Consider the following 17,810-nt stretch of genomic DNA (forward strand, 5'->3'; position numbering starts at 1 on the left):
CTACATATTATTCAAGTTAAAACAAAGGAAAAGACGAATTAAAATATAAATTTTTGATAAAAAATCACTTGGCAATTATCTTCACGAAGAAAAAGTTAAGAAATAAATTTTTAATCACAGAAATGATTTCTCAATAATAGTTTGAATAAGGGAAGATTGGAACTTGCTAATAACACGACGAAATGCATTTGCAATATTGAGAAAACATATCATCAAAGGTATTATTGATGAATGCAGATCGTAGAAATTTCAACGCTTGATTTCTGGAAAGCTTATAACAAAGTAAAACAAATTAGAGGAATGTATCGAAAATCGATCCTCCTAGATTTGCTCAAGTTAAAAAAGAAGCAATCTATGTCATTAATTTCTTTTTATCCCCGAAATAGCTTTGATCATCGAACTTGTTTCGTGTTAAATATTTTCTTCTCTTTTTTAAAATCAGATACGTGTTACGAATACTTTAAATTTCACGGTCGTAAAAGCGATAAGATACTCGCAAAAATTGAAATATCTTGGAATAAATATCGTAAAGAAGTTTGTAAGCTGAGAAGAAATTACGAATAATATGAAATAGAACTTATTTCCATCTCTTTCTAAAAAATTTTCATTTTTCTTATTTAAATTTGAAAAAGGAATTTTAATTCATTAGAATTTTAACTCACTAGAATTAACAATGATAAACAGAAGTTAGGAAAAATTAGAATCAAACGAATTGGTTATTTCGCGGTTACTAAAAATGGCGAGCAGATTCATTACTGCGAATATATGGAATAATTCTCTCTTTGAAATAATTGCTTAATATACATATTGCTATTTCTCTTTCTGAAAAAAAAAAACGGATTCATGTTTACTTCGGTAAATATTTTATACATTCTTTTTCGTTTCCCGTATAATAACGGTGCATTATTGCGAAATTTCCGCCATGCCAACGATGATTTATGTGCTTTTAGAAGTAATTCTCTTCTGAAGTTATATCAATAACATAATTCGGCGGGATATTGCAACCAATTTTTTATATTTCGTGACAGGTAACCACATGTTACGAGCACACAGATTTATTTTCTTTTTCTTACAATATCACAATAAGTATCATTCTTACGAATTTTCTGAAATACCTGAATAAACGCAGGAACGTCCATCAGCCATAATAATTTCCGCGTTATTTAACACCAATCCGATAAAAAACACCTTTGCCTTCAAACAATATATTTTCAACATCGAGCTTTCCAAAGCGCAATATTTATAATATATACATGTCCATAAATCAATTTCCACGCATTTCACTCTCACTCTCACTTGACCATACATCATATTCAATATATTTTCATCCATATCCAAATATACGTATATTCCTTCGAGACTCAAGATCTCCTTAAAATTGCACGCACGCGCCCTTTATGCTACAATAAGCCGGAAACTTATATCTACACTAAAACACAGTGAAAATCCTGTTTCTTAAGCCTTGTATCCCAAACCCAACAAACTTCGTGACAATATCGCCCCTCGCTGATACAACTTCGCCTTGAAAACTGCCTTCGCCCTCGTCTATCCATTAAGATGTTTCTTTTTGTCTTTTGTGAAATTTCGTTAGGGGACGTTTCGTGTCACGAACTTCGTGTAATGAACAGCCGAGAAGTCGAGGATCGAGAAAAATAAGGGGTGGAAAAGTTGGAGGGTGGAGAGGAGAGCGATGGGCCGCATCGAGAATGTCCATCTCTCAATTTGCATTTTCAGCGTTTCGCTTGGCAAATAACGAGTTCATTACGCCCCTCATCAGATATAAATGACATATTTGATTTTCGTCGTCGCCGTCGGCATCGTTTATAAGGCGAGCGTCGCCTTCCATCCCCTTAATGAGAGGCTCGAGATCGGGGATCTTTTGTGATCCGTGATCTATCCGTAAATCGAGAGACATCTTGTGCATTAACCACCTGCGAACGTTAATCCTATCCACGACTCAGCCGGATCTCAACTGTTCGAGAGATAATTTTCATCAGTTTCACCCCAAGATTTCGACTCGTTTGAACGACTTAGACGTCACGTAAATTGGAACGTATCGCGGTGACGAGGCGTACGATTGTAATTCACTTGTGGAGCGATGATTATACTTGATTTATTTGGGAAGTTCTTGATTGTTTTTGGTTAAATAGATTGTGATTAATTTTTTTTATTCTTTAATGAAATTCATATGGATAATTTTTTGTTTGAAATTTTGTTACTGGTTGTGTAGGGAATAAGGGAATAGATTGGATTTTTTTTTTTTATCGAAATTTTAAAGTTTGAGAAACTGTGATTCATTGTAGCGAAAGATTTAATTTTCTTTTTTTGGAAGTATCTTGAATATTTGCATGTTTATTGATTAATTTTGCAATTTTTATTAAATAATCTGGGTGTGTTTTCATGAGATATGTTCTCCCATTTTTGTTAATTTATTATTGTAAATATTTTGAATATATGCATATATAAAGAAATTTGCGATTCACTTTAGTGGAAAATTATATTTAATTATTTCGTAAATTTTTGAATATTTCAATGTTTGTTAATTTAAAATATACACGCGATAATAAATTATTTATGTTTCGGTAATAGTGATGAATTTAACGAAGGCTGACATAGGATGCATACACATACACACACACATTCTTTTACTTTTCGAAATTAATTCCCTTAGTTGGATTTATTTTTCCTTTAATTCGACTTGTTACTTTAAATTATTAGAAATTTTCATTGTTTCATTTATATCAAACGCAATATTCCATTTCTAATATCGAAAATGATGAAATTAATACAAAGATGTTAAAAATGTACGAACGGATGCGTTTTAATACGAACATTCTCATTCTCTAGAGTATTTTAGAGGAAAAAAGAATACTTTTTTCCCAGTGGCCTATATATTACGTGCTTATCGTATAAAGGCGATGCACACTGGAAGCGTTAGCCCCCTTTTCAACTAAGTTCGTACTCGAGTTGGTGAAAAAAACCATGGAGAGAGAGAAGAAAAAAAGGTTCATCGCCCTGTGAACGTTTGAATAACTTCGATACGTACGTACCGTGGCAGACAATAAAAATCGAATACGTCGAAAACTGAACGGGCAAACAAGGAAATAAATATTCAACTGCATTTTGCATGAAATTACAAAGGGGCCGTTTCGTGTATCGCGCAGCAAACCGCCGTACAACAGAAAATATGACGCGATAAATATTTACGCGGTGGCCTTTAAAAAATTTACGAGTCATTTCCACCCGTAACGAAATATTCTTTTTATCGTTTTCATCTTCTTTTCCTCCTCCTCCTCCTTCTTCTTCTTCTTTTTCTTCTTTTTCTTCTTCGCTCTTTCTTTCTTTTCTTTTATTATTTCTCAAACTCACAGAGTAAATTGATCGATGTGAATTTATGCGAGTAACTTAAATTTTTTAAGAATACACCTTCAGCCGTTTTCCGGGTATATCCTATTCGTGCTCCTTTGGATCGAGTGTTCTCATCGAGGGTACCTCTTGATTTTTACTTTATTTCTCTCCCTCCTCTCTCTCTCTCTCTCTCTCTCTGTCTCTTTCTCACCCCCTTTCTTTCCGGGCTGCTCATTTTCGTTCTCACCCAGTTGGTCGACAGGACGTGCTTTCATCGTTCCACCACTGTTGAAAGAAGAGTAATGACTCAGCAAGATTCCCAACGATCTAAAAGATTTTCGTTCGGATTGGCATCATGAAAATTCGTTCCATCGCTAATGACGAGCACTTCACCGATCGCTATTATCTTCCATCCGTGTACGCGTACGTACGTGACGTATTATCACGGCGACTAGCCTCTTTCCCTTCTTCTATTTTTTCAAATAACATGTTTCAACTAATGAGAATTATGCCCGGGGGGGAAAGGAATTCTCTTGGCGAGAAATGAGTTTTCGAAACGAGATATAAATGTAATGATGAAATAATCCTGGAGATCGGGATGTTATATCTCACTTGTAAGCCTACTGTTTGAAATTCGGAACACTTTTTCATAAAATAGTTAGGATAATAATGATATGAGAGAATTATATCAATGTAATATAACTACATGCTGTAATAATTTAATGTAATGTAAAAATGAGAGAAGATTCGACCCAGTAAATAGTGAACTTTTAATAATGAATCATAATTTTAAGAGATTAAGAATAGTAGGAGAAATAAGGATATTCTTGCATTGAAATTTTTCATTATTCCTTGTTAGATATTTATTTTTGTTACGAATTTTAAGCATAAGTTTAATTATGTAACTAGATATTCGAAAGTATCTACGATAATGAATTTTTTCAAAATTCTTCTTACAAATGTATTTAAAAGAATGTATTTGAAGAAAATTAGGATTATCAACAGATATCTATCACATTAATATTCATCGCGTTTCAAATATAAATAAATATTTTTAAAGCTTTGGACATTTCATGTCTTTTTGCATTCCGTAGATTTCCGTATACAATGTACTTAAATTATCCATAAATTCACGAATATATTCTTTCTCAATCATAGAGGAGATTTCAAGCGATATTAACGAGCGAAATTCAATTCAATCTTGCACAAAAAAATATTCCCATTTACCGCCATTCAAAAAACTCACTCGTCGACAATAAGAATCGAAGAACGTTTCCAAAAAAAGAGGGGGGAGGGAGAGGGAGTGAGAAAGGAGAAAATTGTTAACTGGAACGTAATGGAGTGAACAAAGAAGGACGGAATAAGGAGTAATTCCACTACTTTCTCCCCCCGTTACGCGTGGCAAAGCGCAACGTTAGCATCGATGAAACAATGGAGTGGCTTTTCGAAATAACCGTTCCGCCGTGGAAAATGGGATAGAGTGAAATTCTCCCGGCGATTTTTCACCGCTTAACGCCACGCTCATGCGAGCTCGTGCATTAATCCGGGCCCATCCCCCTCCAGGGGATGGTGATAGTTAACCGGAAGTGACCACGAGTGACATCGTGGATCCTGTTATGATCCTTTTTTTTTATCTATCTCTCTATCTATCTATCTCTCTCTCTTTCTCTCCCTCTTTTTACCTGTTTTCAACTCGCAGGTCAGCCTTGATCCGAGCTGACGAAATGGAATACGTGATGAGCGTTCCGTTCGCTTGCGTCGTCTCCTCTCCGAGCTGACCAAACTGGTCGATTATTGGAAATCGATGGTATTGCGAGAATGACGGGCAAAGTGAGTGTACAATGTAGAAAAAAGTCGAAATCGTTCGAAAGAGTTGGGTGAAGAGGGAGGGGAAATCGGTTGACGGAGAGGTCGAGGGAGGAGTGTATCGAAAGTCTTGGAGATGGAAAGTTGAAGTCGATTCGTTGGAAGAAGAGATATTTCTATGTGTGTATGTGTGTATGTGTGTGTATATATGTATGGAAATGTGAGAAATTGTACGGATGGGTTTGACAGAAGTCATAAAATCGAGTAAATGAATTTTGAGACGGGATATAGTAGTGAAACGGAAGATTACATGTATTCTACTTCGAGGAGTTATTCGTTTTTTCAGGATTTTTAAGAATTTTAAACGGAAGAATCATAATTATTTTTATATATATGCATATTTGAATAATCTTTCTTGAAAATTATAATTTTATGAGAAATGTGTCTCGTTTCTGATTATAAAATTACAAATAATTTTTATCATATGTACACATATCAGTATTATAAGATGATAATCCAAGCAATTTTATATTTATTTTTATATTTACTAGTTGCTCCTAATTAATCTGGGATTTTGCAATTGTTCTTAATTATCTTTTACAAAGAAAGAGAGAAAGATATACACACGATTTCATTTCATTAAGAGATCTTAAGATAAATTAATTAAAATATCCAAAATAAATAGAAAAAAGAAACTACAAACAAAGGAAATTAAAAAATACCTTCACGTTAGAATTATCGGTAAAAAACGATTGATTTTCCAAATTTCCCTCCCTTCAGAGTCTCCCTATTAACTAGCTGAATACTAGCAGCCACAATTCTGAGACACCCAATAGAGAGAGAGTTCCCACTTTGGTTAAACCTCGATTGAGGATAAAGCGAAAAAGGGATGGGACGAGAGAGGAAGAGGAAGGTTTGAAGGTGGATGGTTGCCGGGCTCGACGTCAGCCGATATACATCTTCGAGATCCGATAAGACAGGATAGATATGTTTCACGGCATCTTACCTCTTTACCCGCATTAAATCGAATGCCAGGGTATTCTCATGCATGCCAATTCCAACCCTTGGCCTGCCTTGCCACGTAACCCCGCCACCCCCGCTTTTCTATCTCGACTCTGGCCGTGATTTATGCGTTAACGTAAATATTGTTGCCGGCGAGATTCGAGTGGCCGTGTGAAACTGCTGTACACGATCAGCGCAGACGCTGTTCCCACCTGTTTGCCAATGCTACTGAACGTTTATCTCGGCCAAAGAACATTTCTCTGGAAGGGAGTGGCTCTTCACGCTTCCAATCGAATCGATTTGTATCGGGAATTGGATATTTTTTTTCTTTTTTTTCTTTTTTTTTTATGGATTTATTTATGGCGAGGGATTAATATTGAAATATTCGAGGAAATTATTTATTGAAAATGAATCATATTCGCGTAAATTAGGGCAACAAACAATTTGGTTAAAATAAGGGTAACAAATTTTGAACGTCTAAATTTAGGTAGATAGATATTACACGTGTTACTTATTTGATGTCTTCTTTAATGAATTATACTAGTTCACGATTTTTATAATATTTGAATGAATTCTGAATGAATTTTTAGATATTCGTATTTTAAACTGTGGTTGCTAGCTGTATTGGCTGAAATAGGATTTGTCCAGTGGTATATACTATTGGTGGTATGTGGATAATTTGTGCTATGCACTCTATGAAATTTCTTCGTTTCAAATTTTATTTCTCTCAATTCTGAGTTACTACAAGGTAATCCAAATAAAATATGGACACGAGTTACTTTTTGAGAAACGAATATAAATAATTATTTTCTTTAAATTTTTCTTTTTAAATTATATAGGAAGATTGATCTTCTAACAATAAATTTTTTATTATTAGGAATAAAGGATTGATCTATTTACATTTTAAGTTCTTATGTGCACGACGATATTAAAATTAAATGTATGACACAGAAATTGAATCGAGATTTATTCGCGAAGAATGTATCCATTTCGAATATTTTGGAAACAAATTGTACGACCTTGATATAAATTTTCTGCCATTGAAACGAGCTCTCTGTTATACCTGTGAATAGTCATCTTCTATAAAGCTATTCAGTCAGCAGAGAATTCTCGTTGAATGAACTTATGCATTGTGCATTGATAGTGACTGAGCAAGTAGATCAGCAAATCTGCATCAGCTTTTGTCTTAAATTGCGAATTTTGGCAAACTATTACGTCATTCGTGTTCCTCTCTATAAAATTCAAATGTAGCTTTTTTGAAATTTTCTTAAAGTCTTCTTTGAAAAAAAAAAAAAAAACTGATTTGAACATTAATTTCAAAATTAAGAATAGTTAATAAGAATTTTATTAAAATTCCTTCTAAGGAAAACAATTTAAACAAATTTATATATATCTTGTTTTTCTTTATAAATAATAAATAACTTATATCATTTTTGGATTGTTGGGTATTATATGGAACTTTTGTTGATAGTTTTAACTTAATTGACTGAGAATTTTATTCGTCCATGTACAGCTAAATGTATGTTCAGACATTTAATATCTTTTAACAAGGCTTGTATATTCCTGGAATTGCATACTGCTCGAAGTGCGACACTTGTGGTTGTTACTGGCTGTTTCTTGCGCTAAATCCACTTGTCTCTTTCATTAATGGGAACATTTCGAATTTTTACCTGGTTTTGGCCTGGTTATCTCGCTTTCATAATTCAAGATATGTATATGTATGCACATTACGTAGAAATACTGAAAGTCTTTATGCTTAATCCTCGAGTTACATAATCCACGAATTTAATCTTCTGCGAACATTTAAATAAAAGTTTCAACTTGTAAACAAAATTTATAATTTATATTGAGGAATTATTGTTGTTTTTTATTTCTTTCATTAATATTTCATAATATTTCACTTTAGTTTCTAATGATAAATACACATTTATTTTTCTTCTTTGTAATTAGAATCCTTCTTTTTTGCTAAAATATGATAAAAAATAATATTTACTCAAATATGTAATTTTATAGGAGATGTACAATTTCTTATTTCCTTTTATTAATTATATATATTTTTTAACGATCTTAATTTTCAAGGCTCTATTATTTATTAATTCAAACGTTAATTAATTGTCTTTGCAGGAATAATTTTATCTCGTTAATGCTCTCCTCGAATGAAATTGTAGCTAGAGCTAATTTCCTTAGTCGTTTAATTTGTTGGTGTTAATCTGCTATTTTCTCAAGTCGTTTAAGTACAAAAATTCTTCGTCCAATCGATTATTATTTCATGGGATTGACATTTCAATCGAACATAGCTTTTTATAATAACAAAATGAAAGTTGTAATGAAGAATATTTCAATAATTTTGAGCATACAATTTTTTTAAAATTTACTATAATAATATTATTAACTCAATTTCTTTCCTACGTAATCATTTTATACGAATTTTCAACGAATATTCTCTCTTAATAAAATTATTAAACTACAACTACTTATTTACTAATTTTACACAATCGATATCCATTATTTGAATAAACATTTAAAATTTAAAAACGTGCATGCAACATTCAACTTTCTGTCTTTCAATTCCTGACGATATCCAACTATCAGAGAAATTCTTTTCCAAGACACCCCCTCCTCCTCCTCCTCCTCCAAAGGTATTCGAAGCTGCTGTAACAATCGTCGGCGAAGAGCGCAGAGAGTGCAGAAAGGGATGGAAGAGGAATCAATCGAGTCGAGCTCTGCAGGCACAGACAGAGGCGTCCGGGTAATGGTTTTCTCATTCGAGGAATTTAAGTCACGTAGAAAAAGTATTTGAACGGTGTGAATTAGCATTCCGTAGGGTGTCCGGCCTGGGCGGGCGTTTCGACAGCCGGAGACAATAGAAAAATCAGTCGGTGCAAATCGATTGGCAAATAATGTCCGTGGCCTGAGGGGGGGTGCTTTTACATCAGGAGGAGGTGGACGCTAGAGGCCGCCGCCAGTGCCCACTTCTCTCGAGAATTTCCTTCCACGTGTTAAAATTCATCCCTTTATTATTATTCTCACTTTCTTTCTTTTCCATTCTTTCTTTTTCTCTCTTTCCTTCTCTCGAACGTATGCACGCCTCTCTGACGTCGATCTCGAACCGATCGTAATCCACTCGTTTTCTCGAGAGCAGCCATCAGTCGTTCACCGGATCTTCAAATCGGCGATAAACTCGAAGAAATTAACCGGGCCATCAAATTGTACTTCGTAGAGAAGTTCTCATTGGCTTCGGGACTTTAAATGTCCAACCTCGCGAATTACGAGCCTCACGGGTCTTTAACTTCCAAGTAATTCGTAAATTTCTATCGCTTCACCCTCTATCCAGGTGAACTTCATTGCGCATGGGCCGTTAGTTGGCCTATCGTCAGTTGGCCCTCGTTTCTCTTCTTCTTCTTCTTCTTCTTCTTCTTTTTTTATTCGGGTATTAGCTTAATTTATATTATGGCACGCAGTTTTAATCTATAACGAATGCCGGCTATAAGCGGCGTCGACTTAGAATGTGGTAATGGATTTCAAGCGACGATTTATGGTACGATCGGTGGTTAATTGCTACCATTTGCACGGGATTAATCGCTCCGCCGGTAAACATTTATAGTGTCGATTTGAATTTACAGGTTCGATGGCGCGAATTGGTTTCCTTTTTTTTTTTTTGTGTATGGTGAGAGATCGAAAATCCTCGTATGCTTAATTCGTGCATATGGAGCTACTTTTTTTAGTGGAATATTATTTAATTTTTCAACTCTTAAAGTAATATTCTTGTTAAGAAATAAGTTAACATTTATAATATTAATATAACGAATGAAAGATTTTGTTTCTTTATCATATAAGAAAATTTGGCGTTAAAGATTATTGGATTAGAGATTTATGAGACGATTAATTTTTATAGAATCAATCATATTTGTTCGCAATATCACAAAATTTACAAGACCTTATCTTTTTAAAAGATGGATCAGAATTCGTTGGATGAAAAGTGCAAAAGTATCGATAAATTTAAACGTAGCGAAGTTTGTGCTTCGTAAATCCTTGCGAGCATAGCTAAAGGCTGTTTAAAAATTTATCATAATGAAGCTTAATCACGCAGCATGTCGTAAACTTGTTGAGAGTCGTATACCAGGGAATAATGCATCAAGGGGGATCCCACTGCATGCTAACAGCCTTCTTACTTAACAACCAGTTTACCAAGCATGTTCTAAAAACATCTTCCTGATGTTACGAAATTGTTTAGCTTGTTTTTCTATATACATAGACATTAAAGAAAATACATGTGTACATATAATAATTCTTTTGCATGAGAAACTGTTATATACTTAACAGTGACAGTAGTTAGACAGTAATTAGTGAAACGAACGAACGAGTTGTGAATTAATTATAAAAATTTTGGAAATGTAATATGCTTACAATATTATATTCAATTAATAGTAGTAATCATTAATCGTTACGATTGTTAATTGGGATAGAAGCAATTGCAATTTGAAAATCTCAATGACAAGCTCTGTTATTACGTTACATAAGTACATATATACACGTGCTGTAATCGGACTACTGGGCAGATTAGAATGATAGATAATAGCTTTGAACATCTATGATCCATTACTGTTCATATTCGCCCGTCCTATCGAAATTCATTCGCATTGTCAACATTTACATATGCCGGTATTGTATTTATCTTTTGTTCTGTAAATAATGTCGTAAATCTTTGTGCCTGATTCAATGGCGCCTGTTACGAGGAAATTAGGTTATCATCCATTCAAGAATAATAATACACATTGATAATACAAGTAATAATTTTTTATTATTTCTAATTTCTCAATTTCGAATGATGAATCAGAGATGTAAGAAATAAATCAATTTTAGAAATATAGATTATCTGCAGGTGGATCAGAAATAATTCATACCGATATAAATTTATCTAATTTTCGATATCTGATTAATTTTATCATCGACTATAAAAACTGATCCAAATTAGTAAGAGTTAAAAATAAATTAAAATTAGTATTTTTAGATCTCTACTTCTTCTTTATTTTAGATTTTCAAATATTCTGAAATTATGATAGATAAATCATTGAGAATATATTTTCCACGAAGAAATGTTAGAATGTTAGAACATGTTAGAATAAATTTCTGGATATATTCTTAGCAATCGTGTAAAATCGAACCACCTTGGCTCGTGCATTTACTGCATAGTATTTGATGTTTCAAATCGATTCGTTGATTACTATACCGCTTTGTATATCTCTATGTGTTTGAAACTACAATTGGCTTTAAGCCAACCAAGAATCCCGATGTATGCGTTGTACGGACATGTATCCGACGATTGTTTGTGTTTCTTTTAAATTTCAGATGAAAGTAGCCCTGTTTGACGACTACACGAATACTTTATGCTTAACAAGGTGAATGAAAAAAGTTACAAAAGTAGATATTCATCCTGTACAAAAAAAAAAACTACGATGAACTTCTTTTTATAAAATGCAATGTTCGTATGAAGAGCCATTGAAACTTCTTGTATAAATTGTATGCTCACTTGACGAGTCTCAAAGTTTCTACTTTTCCATAGAAAATGAAAAGTAGATGCAACAAAGTTTTTTTTCTACACGATGAATTTAGTTTTAAGTAGCTTAAGTAGCTTAAACTTTTAGTTTCATTATAAATTAAATTTTCACCTTGTATGTAAAGAAAGATAGTAAATGTAATAAATTATGTTATGTTTAGATACTGTTAAGATATTGCTACCATGTCTCTTGAATATTTATGGGAAGAAGGTATTGATATTTTATATTGAAAGTCCCTGGAGGAAAATATTATTTTCAAAGTATAACATGGAAAATATAATTGTAATACGATAACTGTATGAGAACAATTGAGAAAAGATACACCACCAGTATCGTTGGATAATTGATAAAATGGGACAATGTAACCATAGTAAGTCCAATGGGTAAGCTCGATTTACTCGAAGTAGAAGTTCGCATTTACGCTTAATATAAATATCCGACATTCTTTACATTGTAAAAGATAAATTCTTCCCGCTCGAGAAATTCCGAGAGTAAAGCTTTTTCTGTTTGCATTTAATTTCTTGAGCAATTCATTTGACTGCATAACTTCCAATTCAATAACTTGTGCCGGTTTGTTTAAAAAATCATCGTGGTATTCACGAAATAGAGAATATTAAATGTGAAAATGTGCTCTCAAAAGGGACACAAGGAATACATTTCGATATAAAAATAATTTTAAGATGGAAAAATATATATCTTTATACGTGTATAAAATATTTTAAGAGACACTAACAATAAGATTCGTACTTCAGATAATGGTAATGAAGGATTCATCATATATTGCACAAAATTACAAATAATTTAATCTCACGTCTATCTAAAAATAAACACAATCTTTTATATAGTATCTCTCTATATATCAAAGTATTTCCATTCAGTGTAAGATTCAAGAGAAGCAAGATAAAAATTTCAATCCTCTATACAGATTACAGAAACTTTTTCATCTGAACAAAGATTCGATTTTTAATTGCAGCGAAACGGCCAGATCAACGCCGATTTTATTTTTCATTTCGTTCATTGATGGCGCTTCTTTAACACGGGCCATCAATTATCGCCACCAGCCTTGCACCCGGTTCACGAGATGTAACCATACAATTATCGAGGGATTTGTCGAACGTTTAGCGCGCGGACATCCCGTAATCCGCGCCCCAACGGCGTAAAAAATTAACCGGTGGTAATTCGCATTTATTTTACACGCTGCCGAACGAAGCCCCCGAAATCGTGCATCGTCAAGTCTCACTGTGCATTCGAAAATAAAACAGTGGAACGGATGGGGCGATCGGGCGAATTTTCGATACCGCTTTTATCTCTTCAATCGCCGCCATTGTCGGCCGTTTGTTTCACAACTTCTCTGTTTACGCCCTCTCTTTGTTCCCTCGTCGTTTACAATTTATACCATAATTATATTTATTGTTTAATTTATATTTATATTAATTCATTATTGAGGTGATTTTTGTTCCTTCGCAATTTGACGGATATTAATTTGGTATTAATTATCGTGGGATATCGTAGAGGTGATGATGATTCGATTTTGAAATGGATTGGAACGGAATGGTTTTGTGTTACCTGGCCTTTATTGAGTGACATTGGTATGCGGTCTATGTTTGCACAGGGTTGATATGAATATAAAATTTACTCGCTGATGAATATCGTACGTATATGGATCCAGGAATGTGCTATGTGTTTTTCAGGTTATGTACAGCTTACGTATGTGAATTCCTGTAAACGATATTATTCGCCTCTTTAAACGTGTATTTCTGTTGACGTTAACGAAGTGGATATAAGAATTATAAAATCAACTTCCACAATAATTTTAAGATTATGTTAAGATACTTCATTCGTGACCAATATAATATTTCTATTACAATCGATATCTAAGAAAAATTCTGAAAGATTTCTTACGATCGAAATTTTTAGAAAATCTATAAGAATTAAAAATTAAAAAAATGCAAAAAAAAAACATTCACATTAAACTCCCTTTCACATTTCCAAACGTAAAATAATTCCAACGGAGACTTCACGACCGTAATCTTATTCACGCACAAAACGTCATCAAAAATTCAAGCATCAGCCATCAGAGAGTCACGGGCAAATAACGAGCAATGAAAATTGAAGGAGATTAAAAGAAAGCCCTCTGACAGGGATGGGGGCCGGAAGAACGTGAAAATTCGTCTGCTGATTTCCGCAACGTCCCGGGAGATTATCGCCATTGCCGTGGCTAGGATGGTGCCTGCGGTGATTACGTCGAATGGATATGGGAAGGAACGAGTCCAATCTCAGCATCGCGCTTCGATGGGCAATATCAGTGGCTTATCATCCATCCCCCCTCATGCGCGCGCGCGTGAACGTTCCATAATATAAATTCGCATACTCGTTTGACGAGACGGATAAAACAAGCTAACACGTTCTCTCGTGAAAGGGAGGAATTAATTATTCGCGATTGGGATTGAAATACTTTTCTTGCTGAATTTCTCCTCTTTGACTATGCTATCCGGATATTTTTTTTGCCAAAGATTAGGACGGGAAAAATGTAAAAGTCTTTTCACTTGATGGTTTTACTTAGGTCCTCTGATGAAAAAAGAGGATTTTTAGCGTGACTTGATAAATGTATTTTATAGAAATATTTTGGTAACTTTGATTTTTACATCTTTCAATGTTGATTTTACATTCTTTATTATTCTACTTGTGCTTTCTTTATTAAAAATTATTCGTTATTATCTTTCGAATAAGTTACAAATTCTTTTTCTTCGTTTCGTCATTTCGGCGATGAAAAGAATATTAAAGAATACCTCAAGTATTCATCGATCTCAAAAAAATTGATACCAAAATTTTATTTCAAACAGAGGTATTCTTGGTATAAAATAGCAGCTCTGTAATCTTTTCGTATAACAAATGAATGGTAGATAACAAGGAAATAACGCTTTTTCGTTAAAATTTTAATTACAACTTTGCCTCTCAAAGGATCGTAATAACTCCCCTTTTTCGCGAAATTTTATTTTCCACTCCCAAGCCGCCATATTTTTTCCCTTCTCTCCTTCTTCCTCTCCTCCTCGCTCGTTTCTTTTATTCATCGCGATGGAAACCGATGAAACGTCGTTTCTCTTTCTGATTTCGTCCCAGAGAACAAACAAACTCGTTTTTTTGTCTTTGGTCACGATAAGCTCTGACGAACGTGCTGAAACATTTTAAACGATTTCATGGGAACCGTACGAACGTCGCTTTACTACTCTCATTCCGTTTTCTCTCCGAGTGAAATAGACCTTCCACGGATTTTTCCTTTTTTTCCTTTCTTCTCTCTCTCTCTCTTTCTTTCCCTTTTTTTTTCAGTTTTAAGGATCAAACGTTTCCTTCGTAAGTATTTCGATTGTAAGTCGATGCGAATTTACAAGTTGATCCTCCCAGACAAATGGTCGTAAATAAGCGCGCCAGATCTTCAACTCGTTTTCCCCTTCACTATTCCTTCGTTATATCGAAACCTCGCCAATTTTCAATTGCGTAGCTTAGTCAAAGGCGATAGTTGTCGCTATCTTTTCGATTTTTATTCAGAAATCGTTAGTTATTACATCAGAAACCGTTCGAAGAATGTGATATTTGGGATCGTACTGTTACATATCTTATTTATTCGGATCTCTTCTTGTTATGTCTTCTATTTTTGAGTCAATCTTATTTTTCTACAGTTTAGAAAAGGTTTATTAAGCTCGAAAGAAGCACTGAAAATTTATATATTTATTTTTTAAAATTTCTTTTTTAATTTTTTGCGTTATTAAACATTTTTTTTTTGTTTTACATAGAAGAAAAATATTTCTTTGTTGGTATCTTCGTGTGAAGCATATAATTAAATTATTTATCGAAAAATTCTTATTTTCTTGTTCCTCTGTTCCTAAAGTTTTTTATTCTTGAGGGTAGATTGTAATCTTTAGATGTTACAGCGATGTCTCTCTCTTACATTTAACTTGAAAAATTGAACTTCGTGCTTTTGAGTTGTTCGAAGAAATTTTTCTTTCATAATGGTCTCCCAGCTTCGCTCAATAGATTTGTTATTCAGTTTGTCTTAAAGTATTTTCTTGTAGCTTCTTGTGAATAATGCACTGACATTCTCGTTGGGATACGATCAATAAATTTTGAATAAAGCATGCATTCTTCAATAAAGTATTTATATTTCAAATTATGTGAAAGACAAATAATATATTAAATGTGATCCAAACTAAATGCAATATTATATTGTATTGCACTATTATTTCTGTCTTTGTTCTTTATTAAATTAAGAATCGTAGTTGATTCTACGTTTGATCTGTCATATTATCTATATGAATCATAAAGTATGTAATGTAGTATTGCTTCGATCCATCCAGATGCACAGTATACTTTCTATGATATGTTTATCAATTATTTATGAATTGAAATGTTCATTAAATTACGAATTAAATCACCAATATTCTTTTTCTCTTCGAATTAAATATGTCTACATTTATGGACAAATACAAAATTATTTTAAAATGTATTAAAATTATCTATCGCGTTCTTTTTTATTCTGAGTGATGGTTCGTTAATAATTGAGTCACACGCCTCTCGCGCATGTTTCGTTTTTCTTGGAATCACTTAGAGTCATTTTAACTCTCGCCGAATATTGGTGAATGTTAAGTGTTTGATAATGTGCTTCTTGAGACGTTTCATAGAATTACATGACATCACACACGAACGTGAACGTGAAGGGTGTAGTAGTCGAACACTCGAGGAGGAATTCCAAATTGCTTAATTTAACGACCTAAGTTTGTATCACCCTATATAACGCTGAATCGTTATTGAGTTAAGGCTTTCATTCCATTTTAGAATCAGCATTAAAGGCAAGCGTAACTGTGCTCTTAGTCTTTTCTATTTGCATGATTTTCCTCTTCCTATTTCCGGATACATTCAAATTCGATTAAGAATATTCGATTGTTGAGTAATGTTTATATTATTCGACGAATTACACATCGATATTTTCAATCTTATGATGATGATGATCGGATTGTATTTTTTTTTATGAATTTATTTTTGTGTGTAAATATAAGTTGAGCATTTCATAAATTTTTATATGCACGATTCGTAAATTTTTACTATTTTAAATTCCCAATAGGTATATAAATATCAACTATCCGTAACATTAATTTTCAAAATATGTCGATGTTTTAACTTTACATTTAGTTACAATTTTTCTATAACATATTTATTACAAATTCAAATTTTATCGAACCATAAATTTGTAGTTAATTAACGATAGAAAATATGAGAGAAATACTATTAATATTATATTAAAATATAATTCATCGAATTTTATTTTTTTGTTTCAAATTTCGAAATAATTGAAAATCTCTAATTACGTATTTTATTTATCGCGAATTATATTTACATAAGAATTTCGTAATAATCAATGATTCATTTTCTTTCTCTCCATCGGTTATATTCTATCGAAAATTAAAATTTCAATTCAGATTCTGATCAGAATTCATTTCTTTGTATTCTTCACGTGTATTTTATTCATCGTTTCGAAATTAAATAAATTTCCATCGTTTAAAATTTTTAAGTATTTCACACTTTTCTTAATTACATTAACAAAAAAAAAAAATTATCGCTTCGATTCAATGAAACGAGCACTGTCTCTGAATAATAATAATTTCGATTCGTATCATATTTTAATTCCAACCGTTTGATTTTTATTTCATTTCATAAATTCCACCAGTAACGTTTCTTCTTCAGTTCTATAAAACGAATCACTTCGCATACGTTAATCACGATGGAAGATAATGATGAGCGGAAAGTGGATCGCGTAAAATGGTGTCTGGATGTTATAAACGAACGATATATCGATGGATTTCACGTCGGCTTGTCGAGATGCCCGCCACGTACAGTTCTTTCCTATCCTGTGCCGATACGAAAAGCTCATGGATTCCGAGAGTTCGCTTCATAAGGTTCAACGAAGACATTTGCGTTCCGCTTCGTTGCCCTCTTCCTGCTTCAATCGACGAGCAGAAAGGGCTGGAGCTCTGGATGCTTATACCCTCGAACCTTGGAGAGCGCATCAAAAAGCGGCCGGCTCTCTATCTCTCTATCCGTTGT

The sequence above is a fragment of the Apis florea genome, unplaced genomic scaffold, assembly GCF_048593485.1.
Source record: "Apis florea isolate Af1SG1 unplaced genomic scaffold, ASM4859348v1 contig_1484_pilon, whole genome shotgun sequence".
Lineage (NCBI taxonomy): Eukaryota > Metazoa > Arthropoda > Insecta > Hymenoptera > Apidae > Apis > Apis florea.